Source organism: Lissotriton helveticus, chromosome 7, assembly GCF_964261635.1.
Source record: "Lissotriton helveticus chromosome 7, aLisHel1.1, whole genome shotgun sequence".
Taxonomy (NCBI): Eukaryota; Metazoa; Chordata; class Amphibia; order Caudata; family Salamandridae; genus Lissotriton; species Lissotriton helveticus.
The window spans coordinates 1341387673-1341409519 of NC_136068.1; positions in this window are offsets into that span (position 1 = coordinate 1341387673).

Consider the following 21847-nt stretch of genomic DNA (forward strand, 5'->3'; position numbering starts at 1 on the left):
CAAGAATACATGTATTTATCTGTCTGCAAACACATAAACCAACCAAATAATTCTCTTAATTTCCCAAAATGGACCCTGACTCACAGTGTGATTCTAGATAAATAACAATATTTCTTTAAAATGTAGTAGTAGGGTAGTATAGTGGTGTTTGGGTATTGTAAGGAGTACTTTTGTGATAGATTTAACCTTTAAGGTAGTGAAGTGGTGTGTAGGTAGTGTAGGGAGTCATGCTGGGGTAGTGTTATAGCATAGTGCAGTGGGGTTTATGTACTGTAGGGGATCATGCGACTGATAGTGTTTTAGGATTTAAGGTAGTGCAGTGGTGTTTGTGTAGTGTAGGGGCTTGTGGTAAGGTAGTGTTCTAGGAAAGAAAGCGGTGTGTGGGTAGTGTAAGAGGTTGTGCTGCAGTAGATTTAAACTTTAGCTCAGTTCAATAGTGTTTGAGTAATGTAGCAGTCATGCTGAAGTAGTGTTCTATGGTTTAGGATACTGCAGTAGTGAATGGGTAGTGTAGGTGATCATGCTGGAGGTAAATTAAGGGATTACTGTAGTGTACTTGTCTTTGTGTAGTGTAGGGAATCATGCTACGGATAGTGTCACTGCAACAGTACATGTATTTAAATCTCTGCAAACAGATAAACCAACCAAATCATTGTTTCTCAATTTCCCAAAATAGACACTGACTAACAGTGTGATTCTAGACAAATAACAACATTTCTTATAAATGCAGTAGTAGGGTAGTATACTGGTGTTTGTGTAGTGTAAGAGCTCCTGCTGTGATAGATTTAAGCTTTAATGTAGTGCAATGGTGTGTAGATACTGTAGGGAGTCATGCTAGGCTAGTATTCTAGCATAGTGCAGTGGTATTTATGTACTGTAGGGGATCATGCTAGGGATAGTGTTTTAGGGTTTAAGGTAATGCAGTGGTGTTTGTGTATTGTAGGGGGTCATGGTAAGGTAGTGTTCTCGGAAACAAAATGGCGTTTGGGTAGTGTAGGAGATTTTGCTGGGGTAGATTTAAGGTTTCCAGTAGTAAAGTGGTGAATGGGTAGTGTGGATTGTCGTGCTGGAGTTTATAGTAGTGCACTGGTGTTTGGATAGTGTAGCAGGTTGTGCTAGGGTAGACTTAATGTTTAGCGTAGTGAAATGGTGTTTAGGTACTATACGGAATCATGCTGGAGTAGCGTTCTAGCAAAGTGCAGTGGTGTTTATGTACTGTAGGGGATCATGGTAGGGATAGCGTTTTAGGGTTTAATGTAGTACAGTAGTGTTTGTGTAGTGTAGGAGCTCGTGGTAAGGTATAGGCCTCACTTACACTGTTTCTGTTTGCGTAGCACCATGGTGATAGAGCCTGGTGCTCGGGGGCTTGTGGTTGAGAGTGTCAGTTGTACCTGACACAGCCCACTGGATGAATGGGACCTTTTGAACTTGCAATACCCTTTCTTCTTCCTCTACATTGGCTCTACATTAATTCATTCCACTTGATTTTACACTGGTGATGAGGATGGGAGTCTACCCCAGTGCATCTGCATATTTTTATTAAGACGTTTATACCTGTGAAGAAGAGGAGTTGGGTCTCAACATCAAGGAATATCAAGCTCCTTGTGAGTTATCATTAAATATTTTTTGGTACCAATCTCAGTGCAGAAAGAAGAACTGTTCTTCTCCTACACTGTCTTAGTTCAGAAGGAGAGGAAGGGTTTGGTCACTTCCCTGAAACTAGACAAACTTTACTTGCCCAAAGTACAAAGAACGATATCACTTTGGTTGTAGGACACAAAATGATTGTGAGTCGCTAGAAAACTATATTACTGCTCTAAGGAAGTTAGCGTCCTCATGTAAGTCTGTAGCTTTGCTGGATGACAGAATAAGGGAACAATTCATGTTGGGTTGTAATGTTGAGAAGGTCAGAAGTCATTTATGGCAAAAAGCTGATCCTTCTTTAGATTAAGTTATTACCATTGCTAAACAGATAGAACATTCACTGTATATTGTAAAACAAATTGGTCAGTTCACTGCTGTGTTTAAGGCTAAGAAAAACGAAGAGAAAGTTTTTGCCATAACACATGATAGTAATACTGATAGTGATGGTTGCTCCGAGTTTGACTGTGGTCAAATTGTGTCTCAAATATCAGACAATAGTAAGAATGGTCCTTTAGGTGACATTTTTGTTGAAGATAAAGGTGCCAAGGTACTTTTTGATTCTGGAGCAAAAATTACCATTGTCTCCAAACAGTTTTATATGTGCAATTTGGTAAATAAAGTAAAAATACTGAAGGCTAACATCAAACCCGGTGCCTATGGTGGAGAACCCATAAAGATTTGGGGATATTTTTGTGGTTTAATAGAGTACAGAGGAATGTATCTGTCAGGTAAAATGTATGTCTCACAAAAGGGTGACAGTATCCTAAGCTTATTCCACCAGAGAGATTTAGGTGTTATATTGGACCCGAATAATGACCCCCCCTATCATTTTAAAGGAAATGTTCATGTTGGTGAAGTTACCACACTTGACAGTGATAGCAATTTCATGACATCTTTAAAGAGAGATTTCAAAGTGTTTTTAGGAATGAGTTGGTTTGTTTGCGTGATTATATATATAAAATAGGATTGGTTTCTGGAGCTGTACCTGTAGCTGAGAAAGTGCTTGGAATGCCTATTACAGTGAGAGATTAAATGAAATGTGAATCAGGAAAACTCAAGGCTGAAGGTATAATTCAGGAGGTGGAAGGCTTTCTATGGTTGGCACCAGTGGTAGCCGCCAGAAAGACCAACGGAAGTCTTTGTTTGTGCATTCATTTGAGGGAGCTCAATAAGTGGATAAATATCCCTGTCCTAAAATCTTAGACATGCTTATGCTTTTGCAAGGGGCTAAGGTATTTTCTACTGTGGACCTAAAGTCTGCGCATCAAATAAAGTTGGATGAAGTATCTAAAGACTTAACTGCATTTTCCAGTAGTAAAGTGGTGAATGGGTAGTGTGGATTGTCGTGCTGGAGTTTATAGTAGTGCACTGGTGTTTGGATAGTGTAGCAGGTTGTGCTAGGGTAGACTTAATGTTTAGCGTAGTGAAATGGTGTTTAGGTACTATACGGAATCATGCTGGAGTAGCGTTCTAGCATAGTGCAGTGGTGTTTATGTATTGTAGGGGATCATGGTAGGGATAGCGTTTTAGGGTTTAATGTAGTACAGTAGTGTTTGTGTAGTGTAGGAGCTCATGGTAAGGTATAGGCCTCACTTACACTGTTTCTGTTTGCGTAGCACCATGGTGATAGAGCCTGGTGCTCGGGGGCTTGTGGTTGAGAGAGTCAGTTGTACCTGACACAGCCCACTGGATGGATGGGACCTTTTGAACTTGCAATACCCTTTCTTCTTCCTCTACATTGGCTCTACATTAATTCATTCAACTTGATTTTACACTGGTGATGAGGATGGGAGTCTACCCCAGTGCATCTGCATATTTTTATTAAGACGTTTATACCTGTGAAGAAGAGGAATTGGGTCTCAACATCAAGGAATATCAAGCTCCTTGTGAGTTATCATTAAATATTTTTTGGTACCAATCTCAGTGCAGAAAGAAGAACTGTTCTTCTCCTACACTGTCTTAGTTCAGAAGGAGAGGAAGGGTTTGATCACTTCCCTGAAACGAGACAAACTTTACTTGCCCAAAGTACAAAGAATATCACTTTGGTTGTAGGACACAAAATGATTGTGAGTCGGTAGAAAACTATATTACTGCTCTAATGAAGTTAGCGTCCTCATGTAAATCTGTAGCTTTGCTGGATGACAGAATAAGGGAACAATTCATGTTGGGTTGTAATGTTGAGAAGGTCAGAAGTCATTTATGGCAAAAAGCTGATCCTTCTTTAGATTAAGTTATTACCATTGCTAAACAGATAGAACATTCACTGTATATTGTAAAACAAATTGGTCAGTTCACTGCTGTGTTTAAGGCTAAGAAAAACGAAGGGAAAGTTTTTGCCATAACACATGATAGTAATACTGATAGTGATGGTTGCTCCGAGTTTGACTGTGGTCAAATTGTGTCTCAAATATCAGACAATAGTAAGAATGGTCCTTTAGGTGACATTTTTGTTGAAGATAAAGGTGCCAAGGTACTTTTTGATTCTGGAGCAAAAATTACCATTGTCTCCAAACAGTTTTATATGTGCAATTTGGTAAATAAAGTAAAAATACTGAAGGCTAACATCAAACCCGGTGCCTATGGTGGAGAACCCATAAAGATTTGGGGATATTTTTGTGGTTTAATAGAGTACAGAGGAATGTATCTGTCAGGTAAAATGTATGTCTCACAAAAGGGTGACAGTATCCTAAGCTTATTCCACCAGAGAGATTTAGGTGTTATATTGGACCCGAATAATGACCCCCCCTATCATTTTAAAGGAAATGTTCATGTTGGTGAAGTTACCACACTTGACAGTGATAGCAATTTCATGACATCTTTAAAGAGAGATTTCCAAGTGTTTTTAGGAATGAGTTGGTTTGTTTGCGTGATTATATATATAAAATAGGATTGGTTTCTGGAGCTGTACCTGTAGCTGAGAAAGTGCTTGGAATGCCTATTACAGTGAGAGATTAAATGAAATGTGAATCAGGAAAACTCAAGGCTGAAGGTATAATTCAGGAGGTGGAAGGCTTTCTATGGTTGGCACCAGTGGTAGCCGCCAGAAAGACCAACGGAAGTCTTTGTTTGTGCATTCATTTGAGGGAGCTCAATAAGTGGGTAATTGTGGATAAATATCCCCGTCCTAAAATCTTAGACATGCTTATGCTTTTGCAAGGGGCTAAGGTATTTTCTACTGTGGACCTAAAGTCTGCGCATCAAATAAAGTTGGATGAAGTATCTAAAGACTTAACTGCATTTTCCAGTAGTAAAGTGGTGAATGGGTAGTGTGGATTGTCGTGCTGGAGTTTATAGTAGTGCACTGGTGTTTGGATAGTGTAGCAGGTTGTGCTAGGGTAGACTTAATGTTTAGCGTAGTGAAATGGTGTTTAGGTACTATACGGAATCATGCTGGAGTAGCGTTCTAGCATAGTGCAGTGGTGTTTATGTATTGTAGGGGATCATGGTAGGGATAGCGTTTTAGGGTTTAATGTAGTACAGTAGTGTTTGTGTAGTGTAGGAGCTCATGGTAAGGTATAGGCCTCACTTACACTGTTTCTGTTTGCGTAGCACCATGGTGATAGAGCCTGGTGCTCGGGGGCTTGTGGTTGAGAGAGTCAGTTGTACCTGACACAGCCCACTGGATGGATGGGACCTTTTGAACTTGCAATACCCTTTCTTCTTCCTCTACATTGGCTCTACATTAATTCATTCAACTTGATTTTACACTGGTGATGAGGATGGGAGTCTACCCCAGTGCATCTGCATATTTTTATTAAGACGTTTATACCTGTGAAGAAGAGGAATTGGGTCTCAACATCAAGGAATATCAAGCTCCTTGTGAGTTATCATTAAATATTTTTTGGTACCAATCTCAGTGCAGAAAGAAGAACTGTTCTTCTCCTACACTGTCTTAGTTCAGAAGGAGAGGAAGGGTTTGATCACTTCCCTGAAACGAGACAAACTTTACTTGCCCAAAGTACAAAGAATGATATCACTTTGGTTGTAGGACACAAAATGATTGTGAGTCTGTAGAAAACTATATTACTGCTCTAATGAAGTTAGCGTCCTCATGTAAATCTGTAGCTTTGCTGGATGACAGAATAAGGGAACAATTCATGTTGGGTTGTAATGTTGAGAAGGTGAGAAGTCATTTATGGCAAAAATCTGATCCTTCTTTAGATTAAGTTATTACCATTGCTAAACAGATAGAACATTCACTGTATATTGTAAAACAAATTGTAAAACAAATTGGTCAGTTCACTGCTGTGTTTAAGGCTAAGAAAAACAAAGGGAAAGTTTTTGCCATAACACATCATAGTAATACTGATAGTGATAGTTGCTCCGAGTTTGACTGTGGTCAAATTGTGTCTCAAATATCAGACAATAGTAAGAATGGTCCTTTAGGTGACATTTTTGTTGAAGATAAAGGTGCAAAGGTACTTTTTGATTCTGGAGCAAAAATTACCATTGTCTCCAAACAGTTTTATATGTGCAATTTGGTAAATAAAGTAAAAATACTGAAGGCTGACATCAAACCCGGTGCCTATGGTGGAGAACCCATAAAGATTTGGGGATATTTTTGTGGTTTAATAGAGTACAGAGGAATGTATCTGTCAGGTAAAATGTATGTCTCACAAAAGGGTGACAGTATCCTAAGCTTATTCCACCAGAGAGATTTAGGTGTTATATTGGACCCGAATAATGACCCCCCTATCATTTTAAAGGAAATGTTCATGTTGGTGAAGTTACCACACTTGACAGTGATAGCAATTTCATGACATCTTTAAAGAGAGATTTCCAAGTGTTTTTAGGAATGAGTTGGTTTGTTTGCGTGATTATATATATAAAATAGGATTGGTTTCTGGAGCTGTACCTGTAGCTGAGAAAGTGCTTGGAATGCCTATTACAGTGAGAGATTAAATGAAATGTGAATCAGGAAAACTCAAGGCTGAAGGTATAATTCAGGAGGTGGAAGGCTTTCTATGGTTGGCACCAGTGGTAGCCGCCAGAAAGACCAACGGAAGTCTTTGTTTGTGCATTCATTTGAGGGAGCTCAATAAGTGGGCAATTGTGGATAAATATCCCCGTCCTAAAATCTGAGACATGCTTATGCTTTTGCAAGGGGCTAAGGTATTTTCTACTGTGGACCTAAAGTCTGCGCATCAAATAAAGTTGGATGAAGTATCTAAAGACTTAACCGCATTTATTACACATGTTGGGACCTACAGGTTCAATAGATTACCCGTCGGTCTGATGTTGGCGGCATCAGTATTTCAAAGGGCTTTAGAAAGGGTTCTGAGAGGGCAATTCAGAGTCATAATGTACCAAGACGATGTACTGATTTATGGGAGAAATGAGAAAGAATATGATACCAGACTTAAGGAAGTTAGCTTCTCCCACAGCCAAAGAGGAACTCATGAATTTTCTCGGTATGGCCGAGCACTATAACAAATTCATGAAAGGTTTTGCTGAGAAGTGTGTTTATATGGGAATCCTTTTGTGAAAGGGTGTAGATTTTTCTGGGCTGATGTTTGTAAAGCTGAGTTTAAAAAAGTCAAAGAAATGCTAAAAAGGACTCCCAAGTTGAGGAGTTTTGATCCTTCAAAGAAATCAGTTCTCATCACGGATGCTAGCATGAAGGGTTTGGGGGCCATCCTGCAGCAAAGTGATGGTGAGGCAAAAAATGTGATACTATTCCTTTCACAAAGTCTTTGAGGGGCTGATTCATGTTATTTAATCATAGAGAGGGAGGCTCTTGCGGTACACTGGGCCTTAAAAAAAATGTAAAACCTCCTGTGGGGTTTGAAATTTTTTGTGTTGACGGACCACAAATCTCTATGTCAGGTTTTTAATAAAAAAGGCATTGATGCAATTTCAGGAAGAATATCCAAGTGGGTTGTTGCGCTTCAGGGATGTGATTTTGAAGTGGAATACCTATCGGGAACCAGGAATAGAATAGCAAATACACTTTTAAGACTTGTACCACATAATGAAGATGATTTGAGACAAGAGGAAGACAGCGTAAATGGATGGGTGTGCAGCATTGAGAATGATGGCACAAAAGAGAGTAGATGGTGTGAGGAATGCGCTTCAGACAAAGAACTTCTTAAGCTGTCCTTATTGCTCAAGGAGGGATGGAACAATAAGAACAAGGGTGACTCTGCTAAGTATTGGAACATGAGACATGTACTGTCTGAATGTGAAGGTCTTATATTTCGAGGAACCAGATTGGTCCCTCTGGTTTTGCTTCATCAAGAACTGCTAGAATTGGCTCATCAAGGACATCAAGGGATGTCAAAAACTAAAGAAAGGCTTAGACTTAACTATTGGTGGCCTGGTATGGATCTACAAGTCGAACGCCTGGTGAGAGGATGTGTACCTTGTACCTTGAGTGAAAAGAGTCTTAAGCCCAGAATACATCCTATGGTTGTCAGAGAGCATCCAAAAGAGTCTTGGGAAGAGATACCATTTGATATTTTGGGCCCCATAAAATGGAATGGATGTGAGAATTATGTGATTGTGCTCATTGCTATGTATTCCAGCTAGCCAGAGTTAAAGTTACCAGGGACATTGACACTAAGCATGTCATTTCATTTCTCAAGGAGGTGTTTGGACTGGAAGGCTTACCTGGGGTCTTATTAACAGACAATGGAGTCCAGTTGGTCTCCAAGGATATTTAGGAGTTCTTACAGAGTAGTTCCATCAAACACAAGTGGTGGTCCCTATCTCATCCAGAGACTAATGGTATGGTGGATCACTTTAATCGTGTTTTAAAAGAAACCATTGCCATACAAAATTGTTCAGATTGGAAAGAGCAAATTAAGAAAAAGGTGGAAATTTACAGGGTTTCACCTCATGTCACTACTGGACGCACTACTTTTGAGTTGTTCAAGGGAAGATGCCCCAACACTTTATTTGCACCTTATTGTGTTAATGATGCTGAATCAAGTAAGGGGCTGATTATTCCTGATGGTAAAGTGGAAGCTCAAGGAGGGTAAAAGGATTGAAGCACAGAAGTTGACTTTTGATTCTTGAAAAGCTGTCAAGGTTACTCCCGTGAAAATTGGTGATCATGTCATGATCAGAGCATGATCAGAGCTCCTTTTGATAGGAAAGCGTCCAATTTGTTTCAGAAACCACACAAAGTGGTCAAAGTATTACCTAATGCCATAACAACTGAAGATTCACGCATTTGGAATTTCAATAGAGTGCTTGTCATTAAGAACAGTAAGTTGGCTCCTGTTGAAAGTAATGGGCAATCCTCAGACTTATCTTCATCACGCCCAACCGTGTCAGCTCCTGACAAGGAAAGCAAGAATGTTTTTTTTACAAGCTTCGAGCACGACGCGGATTGTACTTTAGTGGTTACATTGCTGCACAACGCTGTCGACTGCACTGTTTTCATCATATTAAGCAGACCAAGACTTCCGCAAGAGACTGTGTATTTCTATCCCTTGGGTTTACGAAAAATCAATTGTTGAGTCTGCGCAGTGAGCAGGAGAGCAGGAAAGCAGGAGAGCAGGGAGACGCTGAGGCCGCTGCAGCTGCAGCAGAGCAGCAGAGCTCACGCCGAGCCCCAGCTTCACTTCTGCCGTCAGTTCCGGCATCGGGCTTCCTTACCGGGGGCAGTTGGATCGTGGTCCCGGTCGGCCGCGTTGTCCTGGTTTATCTAGCGGCGTGAGCATCTTGAGGAGCCGAGGAGCCGAGGCGATGGCGAGGTGAGGTGAGGTGAACGCCGTCTCACCCAGTCTGTCCGCTTTCGGGGTGGTAGCCGGGGTAAATCTCTGTGCACCCTGTACTAAAGCCTTTACCAAGTCGAGGGATTCAGCGGCAGGGCAGCAGCAAGCACCCCAGCAGCGGCAGTTGACAGGAGCAGCGTTTCACAGCGGGGGTCCACAGCGGCAGGAGCAGTGGAAAGCACCACGAAGCACCTCTCCCTCCCGCCACAAGCGTCCAAAAGCGGCAGGAGGGCAGGAGGAGAGCTCTACATTGACGGGTCAGTAGTGGCAGGAGCAATCACTTCATTATTTCCCATTATATCCAATAGCAGGGGCCGCGAAAGTACCCCTACATCTCGCCGAGAGCGTCCTGCAGCGGCGGGAGGGCCCCACAGGAGCGAGCCACCACACCCACCAGTGAAAGCAATCCTCCCTCCTGACGCGGGCGCACTAGCGGCAGGGGGTGCCATAACGAGGGGTCCAGGAGCTGCGAAAACACCTCTCTAGTAGCGGCAGGAACCGCAGATCATTACACCGCCCAGCACCTCCTAGCAGTGGTAGAAACTGCAAGCAGCGGGAGCAACAGGTGCTGTGTAAGCAGCCTCTGCAGAGGCAAGAACAACAAAGCAGCAGCCCTGGCAGTGGCAGTGGCAGTGTCAGAGGCAGAAGAAAGAGAGAGCAAGCGTGAGCAGTAGACCATCATGAGATCAGGGAAAATAAGGGGGGCACCAGGCGCCAAGCATCTGAAACCAGAAAAAGAGGGAGAGGAAGGAGAGGATTTAATAGAGAACTTAATGGAGGATTTATCTGAGGGCAAATCAGATGCGGCAAGGCCAAGAGAAAGGGAGCAGGAATCGTTCCAGGAATTGTTCCCGGAACAAGACAATAAACAGGACACGGGGGGCAAAACAGAACGGGATCAAATACAATCAAGCAACAAGACTCAGACCCCCATCTTGGCAACCGGCTTGCCTATTAAAACGCCTATTAAAACTTACAGCATAAGCAGCAAACGGGCCCTCATCACCGATTTCCTAAAAATATGTCGCAGCTTATCCCCAGGGAAGCAAAAGATGCTTAAGGCAGCCAAGGAATCAAAGGAGGCAACGGAGGTAAAAGAAACCAAGGAGTCCAAGCACAGGGGGGGCAGCTCAGAAACTAAGATACATAAGGACAAAGTTAGTAGGTCAATAAACACTGAGGACACAGTGCACAAGGCTTTTAAGCTGTCCACAACAGAGGATAGAAGTTGCACTAACTCCGTCAAGAGCCCATTAATCGTCCTTCATGGACCCCGCCAACAGGCTATTCAGGCCGTAGTACACAACGAACAGGGACCTAAACGGGAGTCGGCATCCACACCCAAACACCGGACCAGCCAAGCACAAATAAATCAACTAAAGCGGCAGCATAATCATCGGCCTCAAACAATTCAAATAGCTCAACAAACCACTTGGCAGCCTAGTGAAGACCGGAGCCAGGACGGTAACCTGGAGCTTGAGCGGGACAGTTATGACAGCTTCGACAGCCTGCACGCAACACTAAACAAACCTGTAGATTCACAACCTCACGTACCACTCGCCCAGTTCAGACCACCTCACGAAACTGAACCAGCTCCCCAGCCAAAAACCCAGAACCCCAAAAATCACCCTCATCAGGACAAGGCATCAAGACACAAGAGGGACAATATTCCAAGAAACATCAAAAAAGTCCATCAACAGAACCTTTCTGGCAACAGCTACTCGGTACAATGAAGACGATAGGATCAGCAGCAACTTATAATGCCGATAAGCTGGACACCCATGTTGAGCTACTAAACGCACTAGCTCTATATGTGCATGGAATAGATAAAAAAATACATGACTTAAATGCCATGATAACCATGGTACAACAAGCACGGGACTTTACTTATGATACGTGCCATTGCCACGAAATAATTGACAAGCTTGCAACCGTCCCGACAATAATGTCAGAGCTGCTGGAGGTAGTAAGGGCCACACAATTAAATCCCACAACCTCAACGGAAGGAGAGCTTAAGGAGGTAGATGGAACCAAAAAGGACACCCGTACTGATAGAGCGCGCGAGGCCACCCGACCAATAGTTTTCGCCGTTTCCGGCTTCAGGGCCCATATACTTTTCAAATCACCATATACATCGATCAGGTGACTTCACGAGCTCTACCAATTTGGTGTGTGTGTGTTCCCTGCTACCAATTCTCAGTGCACCCGACTTACCATCCACCGATGCGGGTGCCTAATGACCACAATGAATCAGGGAGCTAGCTGTAAAAGAAAGGCAACAAAATACAAACCCAACCAATAATATTCAAATACTGTGTAAATGACCACGGACAACTGGAAGTTTTAAAATGTTTATCTAAAGTTCAGTATTTTCTTGCATGAGATACAGTAAAATAAGGCAATCAATAACCAGAAAAATGTAAATCACATATGCATAAAGAAATAATGGCAGAGTAATCATCAAAGTAATAATAAAATGTAACGAGAAAAGATACTTATGCAAGTCAGTATTATCTAAAACAGTGATAGACTAAGTGTGTGTGATTATAGAAGAACTTATAATGAATAACACGCTTCACTTAAGGTGAAAGGGCCTTTGAACAACCTAGGCAACGAAGTTCTAGACCATATCAGGAAATGACACACTGCTATGCAAAATATAATTTCTAACAAATGAGAAGACATAGAAATAACTTTGCAAAATTTTAAATGACTTTCAATAGTTGCGGAAAGGCATGGAAAATATCACATTTGCAATGTTGAACTTTATTGAAGCAAAAGTTAGAAATTCAGAAGGTGCAAGAATTTCAAGAGATTTCGGAGCAGTATTTACCTAGAAAGGTGTGGAAACCAAACCCTGGCCACGGGTCAGTTAAAGTCAGGAAACCCTCAAGGAAGGATACCCCTCAAAGGACAGCAGGTGCAGAATGGACACCCAGGACAGGACAGGATACCCTCGGAATAAGAGTCAGGACAGGACCTCAGGACAAGACAGCAAACCCTCAGGACAGGACCCTCTTCAGGACAGGACCGGAACCCACAGTTAGGAAGCAACGCCTGCGCTCCACCCGCTCTGCAGATATCGATCAAGACCCCGATTGGGTCAGCGAACTTCCAGCTAAGTGCCTTGCCAGCACTTTAAGGTTCAGTAAAACCTTAGTCTATGGTCAAATTCGGACAGAGTGCTCCGCAGCTCTCTGTATTTTCAGTCACCTATTGAGTGCGTTGGGTCAGTGACAGGTCAGCTAAACCAGACAAGTCGGACGGTTCACTAGGTGAACCCAGGGTAGATATACAGTTTGGGGACAGTGTACCACCCCCCAATGTTGCAAAGTGTCAAAATCCCTCAATTTGGATTGGTCCTAAGGTAGGATTTGGGTAACACACCAATCAGAACAGTCTATTTGTATGCCACATTAACATTTTCTGGTACCGCCCATTGAGATAGTGGTTCCCATGAGAGACTACACGGCAAGCAGCAATACATTTACATTGTAACATATAATAAGCCACATTCGCTGTTCTCGCAGGGCAGAGGTGACTTTCTCAGGAGCATCTTGCCCATCACTGCCAACTGGCGGTGTTCCATCTGTCAAGGTCCCTCGTGCTGCCGAATGTCGCACAGGCGCAGAAGGGACCTCCAATATGGCTCTCCTCTCACTCAGACCCCCATTTCCCGCGGTACATGAAAAGTAAGCGAAAACAAATTAATACATAATAATGTCATTATGAAAACACATCACAGGGTTTGTACTTTTAACTCATCATCAAGAAATAAACTTATTGCATCTAAATGTTAGCTACATTGATACGGGCACAAGAGCAGTGGCACGAGCAGTACCACATGATAAACACAGCTATGAATTACGCATGCGCATAACTTTCCCTCCACTTCTGCAGACGCGTCAGGACACGTGAGTGTGGCTGACGCATGCGCAGTAACTAAAATACAAGCGGCGGCCATATTAGAGGACACGGATTAAATTCATTAGAAATACACATAGGCAAGCTTCGGGAACTTTGCCTAAACAGAATAAATGTTAGTAAAACATACATTTTGTTACCTTATTACACATAAACGAGGTTCTTGACTTCGGCAAGCCGCAAAATATGCGAAGCTTTGCTTCATCAATCCCCTCTTTGATGATATTTACTATCATCACAAATTATAATGGAACCAGATGCCAACTTTCTTTCATACTTTATAAAGTTCTATTTCTTCCAGCAGCCGTTCTAACTTTTCTCTCTCAGTTTTAGCAGGGTGAGAAGTCTTCACCTTTTTGTATATCTGATCATTCACCTCCTCTAATTCAATCTCATCCACACTTCGTTTCACTCCTCTTGCATTTACCTCGTGCTTTTTGGTACGCTTGCGGTATTTCCAGCATAAGAAAATGGAAAGTATAATAAGACCTATAATACCAATTGGCATCAGAATTTTGAATAATAAGCTTTTACCTATGCTAGCAAGCCAATGACCTACATTTGAGAGACCATCTACCAGTCTCTTCCAGGCACTATCAACCTCGAGTGGTTTGAGTTCCTTTGCCAAATTAGTAATGTTTTCACATATCTTTTGATCTGTACACTTTTATCCGGAATATAAGTGCAACAATGTTGCGCCTTCAACATCCGGCAGACTCCGCCCTCTTTCGCTAATAAGGTGTCAAGAGCAAGTCGATTTTGTAAAACCATTGATCTGATCGCAACCATTTCGGTATTGACCAGCAGAAATCCATGAGCTGTTTCAGTAGACAGCACATCTACTATAGTAGACAATTTGCAAATTCTGTGAGTGTTCAGAACCACTCCCACTCCAGGTATCAGTGCACTGAAAATACTACCCATAATTTCACCTATACTTTCTCTTTTACTACGCACTAAGCCATTAGTATCTTCATTGCTTCCAGCTTTTCCATTCACATGGTATATTTTCGGGAAGACAATGCCAAAGTAGCAGCTTCCATACCAGTGATCCGGCAATTTGAAATAAGCCTTGTCCCCACAAATATAATAAATTCCAGGAAACACAGGCTCTGACCCATTTTTGAAACCCCAACCTCCAATTACCTTGTAATTATGTTCGCATTCACTGGAACCAATGAAAACATTATTATAATAGCTAGTCTTCTCGCGGTGAAGACATAGCTTGCCTTTCTTTTCAAAATCCAGCAACAGAGCAGGACCCGCTCCACCAGATGAGGTGCCTTCCATGTTCTCTGCCCACTTTGGCCTTTTCTGACTTTCGTCATTAGCCTTCTTTTGAATTTTAATTCTCCTTTTCTCTGCCATGTTCAGGAACATCTTTTCCTGCTCACGCAAAGAACAAGTCAAGTTATCTCTGTGTGCGTCTGCTATGTCAATGTTACCTATAGTCAGAAAGTAGTCTCCCATATATCTTATGGTGTCAGTTTTGGTATGTACAGGATTCAAGTTCCCACGTATAGGAAGTTCAGAAAAGATCACGTCATTGTTAGAGTAATAGTACTGTAACGGTCCTCTTTTATAGAATAAACTAGCTAAAATGCTACAGGAGATTCCATATGTCAATGGCAGATGATGGTATGTCACGCCCTCAGCCACCGAAGTAGGTAGCTTCATGCAGACATAGCAATCTTCAATTTCCATAGTCTCTACATAGTGTATTAACAAGTTTGCGAAAACATTTAAGTGTGTCCTGTTCTTCATTCCATGATAATGTAGTCCTCCCTCATCTGATGCTTCTAAGTTCTGCTTTGTTTGCCTCAAAGCTCTCTCATGTCGTGCTACACTCTGTGTTGTTAGCTCCTCATTATCGGTATTTACAACTTCAGTAGGGACAATGTTAGTATCTTTACTTACAGCAAAGGGAATGAAAATTGTCAATCCTATCCAGATAACTATCAGCACTACTATACTACATATACACACCTTGCAACACGTCTTAAAACGGCTGCAACTAGGTCTACCATTCACTGTTGAATCAGACATTTTGGCTCAGAAGGAGTCTCTCGAACCCCTCTTTTTGGCTTCACACAATTAGCTTACTTTGTGCAAATTCACGGTGGTTCGTCTTCCTCTTCAGCTGAGTACTCTGGGACGGGTTCTCCGTCGCTCACGTCAGTTATATCAAGATCTTCAAGCTCCTCCAAAACCAGTGTCCATTCAGGAGACTTGTACTTTTTGTTTTGTCTTTTTATTCGCTCACTCCTTCTTTTGGAAGAGTCTTCTTCTTGCTCTGCTATTCGAGCACTTCTTCTTGCTTCTGCACGTTTTTCTTCCACTGTCTTTATCCTTAGTCTCAATCTTTTTACAAACCTAGGCTCAAGGTTGTTTCTTTTCTTTAGTCTCTTAGTTGGTACTTGGACTTCACTTTCTTTTCTTATTCTCTTGTTCTCTTTATCTTGTGGTAATTCTTCTCCACTTTCTTCTCCTATTTCCCTTATCTGGCTAGTTCCAGGGCTAGCATCAAATTCTTCTGCCTGGTTGCTAATCTGGCCTTGTTCAGGAATATTTTGTTTTTGGCTTTCGATTGTCTCTGTTTCTGTTTCGGTTTCCTGAACCCGTTCTTTTAACCCTCTCTGATCCTGTTCAAGCACTTCGATCTCTTGATTTTCTTCTGCTCGAACTATCACTCTATTTCTAGTCTCTCCCTTATCTGCATCAGGTGTTAGCGGTGGTGTATCGAATACCTGCTCTGTCCCTGTCTGACCTTCTCCTTCCTCAGTTTTGATTTGAATCTCAAGCGGCTGAGGTTCTTCACCTGTGCCTTGCTTTTCCTGACTAGTCCACTCTCTACCTTCACTAAGTCGTTCTCTTGTTCTGATAGGATCTTCGGTCAGATCAATCATCGGTATCCATTCTTCTGGCCATATGCTTGGCAGCTCGTCTTCAGCTACTCCTGGCTCAGTTTCCTGGACCTCTTCCACAGGCTGGTTTCTTGGCAGTTCGTAGTCAACTACTCCTGGGCCAACGTCTGCTGTTCCTGCAACCTGACTGGTGCTGGGCTGCTCGTTGTCAGTTGCTTCTGGTCTGGCTCCTTCAGGGTCCTCTGCTGGTTGCCCTTCTTCTTCAAATCCTTTGTCTGGCAATACCTTCTGGGTGTGTCCAGCGTGGATCCACTGGGGAACACCTGCGACCTTCACTGCAGTGGTTGTTACCAGGATTACTTGGCGTTTCTTTCCCCACCTTGGTGCCAGACAGCTTGATCGAGTGTGCTTCTTTATTTTGACCCAGTCTCCTGGAACCAAGCTGTGGAGAGGAGTCGTTGGATTGAGGATGCCGTCGTCTCCAATCTGGCGAGAGATAGAACGCACTTGGTCACCCAATCTTCTGCAGTATTCAAGCACCAAATCATCAGTAATACTCAACAGTTTGCTTCCTGGCACCCATGCTTGTCTCATCACTCTTCCCATAATGATTTCATGGGGACTTAGGCCTGTCTTGCGGTCAGGAACACTTCTCAGTCCCATCAGGACCAGGGGCAGGGCCTTCACCCAGGTCATGCCCGTAGCATCTGTCAGCTTTGCTAGTCTGTTTTTGATAGTTCCATTTACTTGTTCCACTATTCCAGAAGCCTCTGGGTGGTATGCACAATGGAGTTTCTGCCTTATTCCAAAGGCCTTACACAGTTCAGCCAGTATTTCATTCTGGAAATGTCCACCCTTATCTGATTCAATAATGTATGGTATTCCGAATCTAGGTATCAGTTCTTTTAGTAAACACTTCGCTACTGTCAGTGCGTCACTTTGAGGAGTAGGGTAAGCTTCTACCCATTTTGAAAATACGCAAACAATGACAAGGACATATCGTTTCCCTTCACAACGGGGCATGGTGATGAAATCAATCTGTATCCTTATAAAGGGACCCCCTGATCTCCCAATCCTGCTCAGTTCAACCATTGTCCTCTTGCCTGGGTTCATCTGTTGACATGACAGGCACCTCTGGCAGAGGGACTCTGCTACCTTCCTGAACTTTTTACTGTACCAAGTCTGTTTAAATACCAGAATCATGGCATCCCTACCAATGTGTGATCCTTCATGTATTAATCTTGCCATTGTGCCAAGCAAGTGTCGGGGTAACACAGGCATACCAGTTGGGCCCAAAATCACACCATCCACACGTCTCGGTCTACACCCATCCTCCTTCCATTTCTCTCTTTCTTGCCAAGGAGCCGATTCCTGCCACTCTCTCACTTCATCCCACGTAGGCCCTTCTTCAAACACCTGAAGCTGGCAGCTGGTTCCTGGCCCCCCTCGTTTTGGATTTACAATATACCGATCTTTGGCACACCATTGGGCCACTCGATCAGCATAATCGTTTCCCAGTGATACTCTGTCCATGCTCCTTTGATGAGCAGCACATTTTACCACTGCCAGTTCTTTGGGCAACTGGATGGCCTCTAAAAGGTCATGAACAACCTTTGCATTCCGAATGGGAGTACCTGAGGAAGTCATGAATTCCCTTTGTAGCCATAATTGGCCAAAGTCATGCACAACTCCATAACAGTACTGACTGTCAGTATACACTGTTATGCGTAAGTCCTTCCCAATTTTGCAAGCCTTTATCATGGCTATCAATTCGGCTACTTGTGCAGACTTGATGTTATATAGGTAACCTGCTTCTTCAATTTTGGTGAAAGACACTACTGCATAAGCAGCACTCAAGCCTCCTAGTTCATGTCTTAGACAGGAACCATCCACAAATAGTTCTTTATCATGCTCAGGCAATGGTACTTCTTTTATGTCTGGGCGTGGCTTAGTACTGAACTCTGTCAGGTCAATACAATCATGTTCATCATCATCCCCACCTTCTATTTCCAAGGGGTCGGGGAGTAAGGTGGCAGGGTTCAGAATACCGCACCTAACAATGCTTACATTTGCTGCACCCACAAGAATCCTCTCGTATTTAGTCAGCCGACTAGGGGTGAGATACTGTGTTTTAGTTCTGGTCAATAGAATTACCACTCCATGTGAAACATACACGGTCACAGGATGTCCCATGACAATGGACTCACTCTGTTCCAAACTTGCACAGGTAGCAGCTACTGCTTTCAGACAGCCTGGTAACCCAGCAGCTACTGGGTCCAATGTGGCAGAGAAATAAGCCACAGGCCTTCTGGTCGTGCCATGTTCTTGAGTCAGGACTGACAATGCGCAATTATCGCGAGTGTCACAGAAAAGGGCAAACTCTTTGGAATAATCTGGCATTCCCAACGCAGGGGCTGTACACAGACAGTTTTTCAGTCTTGTGAAAGCCATTAGACTTTCATCGTCCCACTCTACAACATCTGGCATTCCTCTCGTGGTCATTTTTATCAAGGGCCTGGCTAAGGCTGCAAATCCCAGAATCCACTGTCTGCAGTACCCTAATACCCCCAGGAACATTCTGACATCTTTTTGAGTACGGGGCAACTGCATCTTTTGAATTATTCTCACTCTTTCTGATGTGACTTTTCTGACACCCTTTTCTATCTGGTGTCCTAGATATTTCACTGATTTCGCACAGAACTGTAGTTTGTCAGGGGCCACTTTATGCCCTTTCTCACACAGATGATTTAGGAGGGCAATGGTGTCAACTACACAGTCCCTGTGACTTTTAGACGCCAGTAGAAGGTCGTCTATGTACTGTACTAACACAGAGTTCCCAGGTAAGATCAAAGTCTCTAGACATTTTTTCAAGATCTGATTAAAGATAGAGGGGCTCTCTGTATACCCTTGAGGGACCCGGTTCCAACAATACACGTGACCCTCGAAGGCAAATGAGAAAAGAAATTTGCTGTCGGGGTGCAGGGGTATCGAAAAGAATGCATGACATAAATCAATCACAGTGAACCATTCAGCATCCCAAGGAATCTGGTACAATATCACTGCAGGGTTTGGGACAATAGGGCAGCAAGGAACTACAATTTTGTTAACCTTTCTCAGGTCCTGCACTACCCTATACTTGCCACTAGGCTTTTTGATGCCCATAATCGGTGAGTTACATGGGCTGCTCATCACTTCCTGTATGATGTCTCCTTCTAATAATTTTTGTATTTCCAGAGTGACACCTGCTTTCACTTCAGCATTCATTCGGTAGGGCCTAGTGTTAGGATATACTGCATTGTCCTTGATGGCTATCTGTATGGGGTCCACATCTTTCATCAACCCCACATCTTTTCCAGTGAAATCCCACACCTCTGGCTTTACGGCTTCCTGGAGTTCTTGGGGCAAGTCCTGCAGGGTCAATCTTTTAATTTCTGAGTCAGGTCTAAGCAACAATAATTTATAAATGCCGTCTTCATCTGGGGTCTGTATTTCAACACCTTTTGGTGTGCAAAAGATGGTACAGTTCATTTTGCACAGCAAATCACGACCCAGTAGATTCACTGGACTGGTGTCACAGACGACAAATCTATGCATCTGTTTAAAATTTCCAATTGAAATCTCCATTGGTTCGGTAACAGGAGTACTAATCAATTGATTAGATACACCCACTACTTGGATATTTTCTCCCGAGAGGGGTAGGTTTGGAACGTCCACTGTTCTTACAGTAGAACGGGTAGCGCCAGTGTCCAACAGAAAGGTGACATCATTTCCGTCAACCTTTCCTTCAATATATGGTCCAGACTGGTCTACCGGCAAGGAAGCGCCAAGTACGCACTCCTCGTCCTCCCCTCTCAGGCCCCGTCAGTCCTGATCATTACAAAGGAAGGTATCATTCAGCAGATACTGCGAAGTTGCTGTATTTCTGTTCTCCCCGCTTTCCCAAACCTCTATCTCTTCATCTTCTGCCTGTCTTCCCCTGTATACCTGCTTGGGTGCTCGAGGCACCTGAACTGTTTTTACCTCTGGTTTACTCTTTCTTGGTCTGTCTTTCTTCGTCTGTAGATTTAAATCAGTAGTTTTTTCATTAACATCGACTAATTGAGGACACTCGTTTCGCCAGTGTCCAATTTCGCCGCACTGATGGCAGGGAAATTTCTTCATAGCCTCTTCCCTGCTAAATTTGGGCCGGGGCTTTCCTCCACCCCCTCCCCCAGGACCTTTGTTCTCAGCATTTTTAACCATGTTACTCAATTGTTTTTCCTGCTGTTCTGCGAGCTTCACCTGAGCCCACATCACCTTTTCCTTAAGGGCCTTTTTCTTCTCTGCCATCTCGTCCTCGCAGTACTTAGCGTACCGCAGGACCTCATCCATTTTCTTAGTATGCCAACAGATTTTATTATCTTTTATCCACTGACAAATTTCAGGTCTTAAACCATTTACAAACCTGTAAATAAAGTGCGTCATATCCTTCAGGTCGATGTTATCAATACCGCTGTATGTTTTAAATACCTGCAATAACCTCTCATAGAAGGAGTGCACTGTTTCGTCCCTTTCCTGTGTTGTTCTATCTATTTTTGTCCAATCAGTTTCCTTGGCGGGCACCTTTTCTTTCAAGTGCTGAATTACCTGCTCATATTTTCGCATGACTTCCTTTGATGGCTCCCCTGTGTCCTTGTCTCTGGGATACTCTTCACTGGGCCAATTTATGTTTATTTTACACTGGGTCCGTTACAGTTTGGTTAATTTTTATTTTATATATATATTGTTATTATTATGAGGTCCTGCGGTACGCTAAGTACTGCGAGGACGAGATGGCAGAAAAGAAAAAGGCCCTTAAGGAGAAGGTTATTTATAAATTTTTTTTTTTATTTTTTATATATTTTATATATATATACGGGTGCCTAATGACCACAATGAATCAGGGAGCTAGCTGTAAAAGAAAGGCAACAAAATACAAACCCAACCAATAATATTCAAATACTGTGTAAATGACCACGGACAACTGGAAGTTTTAAAATGTTTATCTAAAGTTCAGTATTTTCTTGCATGAGATACAGTAAAATAAGGCAATCAATAACTAGAAAAATGTAAATCACATATGCATAAAGAAATAATGGCAGAGTAATCATCAAAGTAATAATAAAATGTAACGAGAAAAGATACTTATGCAAGTCAGTATTATCTAAAACAGTGATAGACTAAGTGTGTGTGATTATAGAAGAACTTATAATGAATAACACGCTTCACTTAAGGTGAAAGGGCCTTTGAACAACCTAGGCAACGAAGTTCTAGACCATATCAGGAAATGACACACTGCTATGCAAAATATAATTTCTAACAAATGAGAAGACATAGAAATAACTTTGCAAAATTTTAAATGACTTTCAATAGTTGCGGAAAGGCATGGAAAATATCACATTTGCAATGTTGAACTTTATTGAAGCAAAAGTTAGAAATTCAGAAGGTGCAAGAATTTCAAGAGATTTCGGAGCAGTATTTACCTAGAAAGGTGTGGAAACCAAACCCTGGCCACGGGTCAGTTAAAGTCAGGAAACCCTCAAGGAAGGATACCCCTCAAAGGACAGCAGGTGCAGAATGGACACCCAGGACAGGACAGGATACCCTCGGAATAAGAGTCAGGACAGGACCTCAGGACAAGACAGCAAACCCTCAGGACAGGACCCTCTTCAGGAC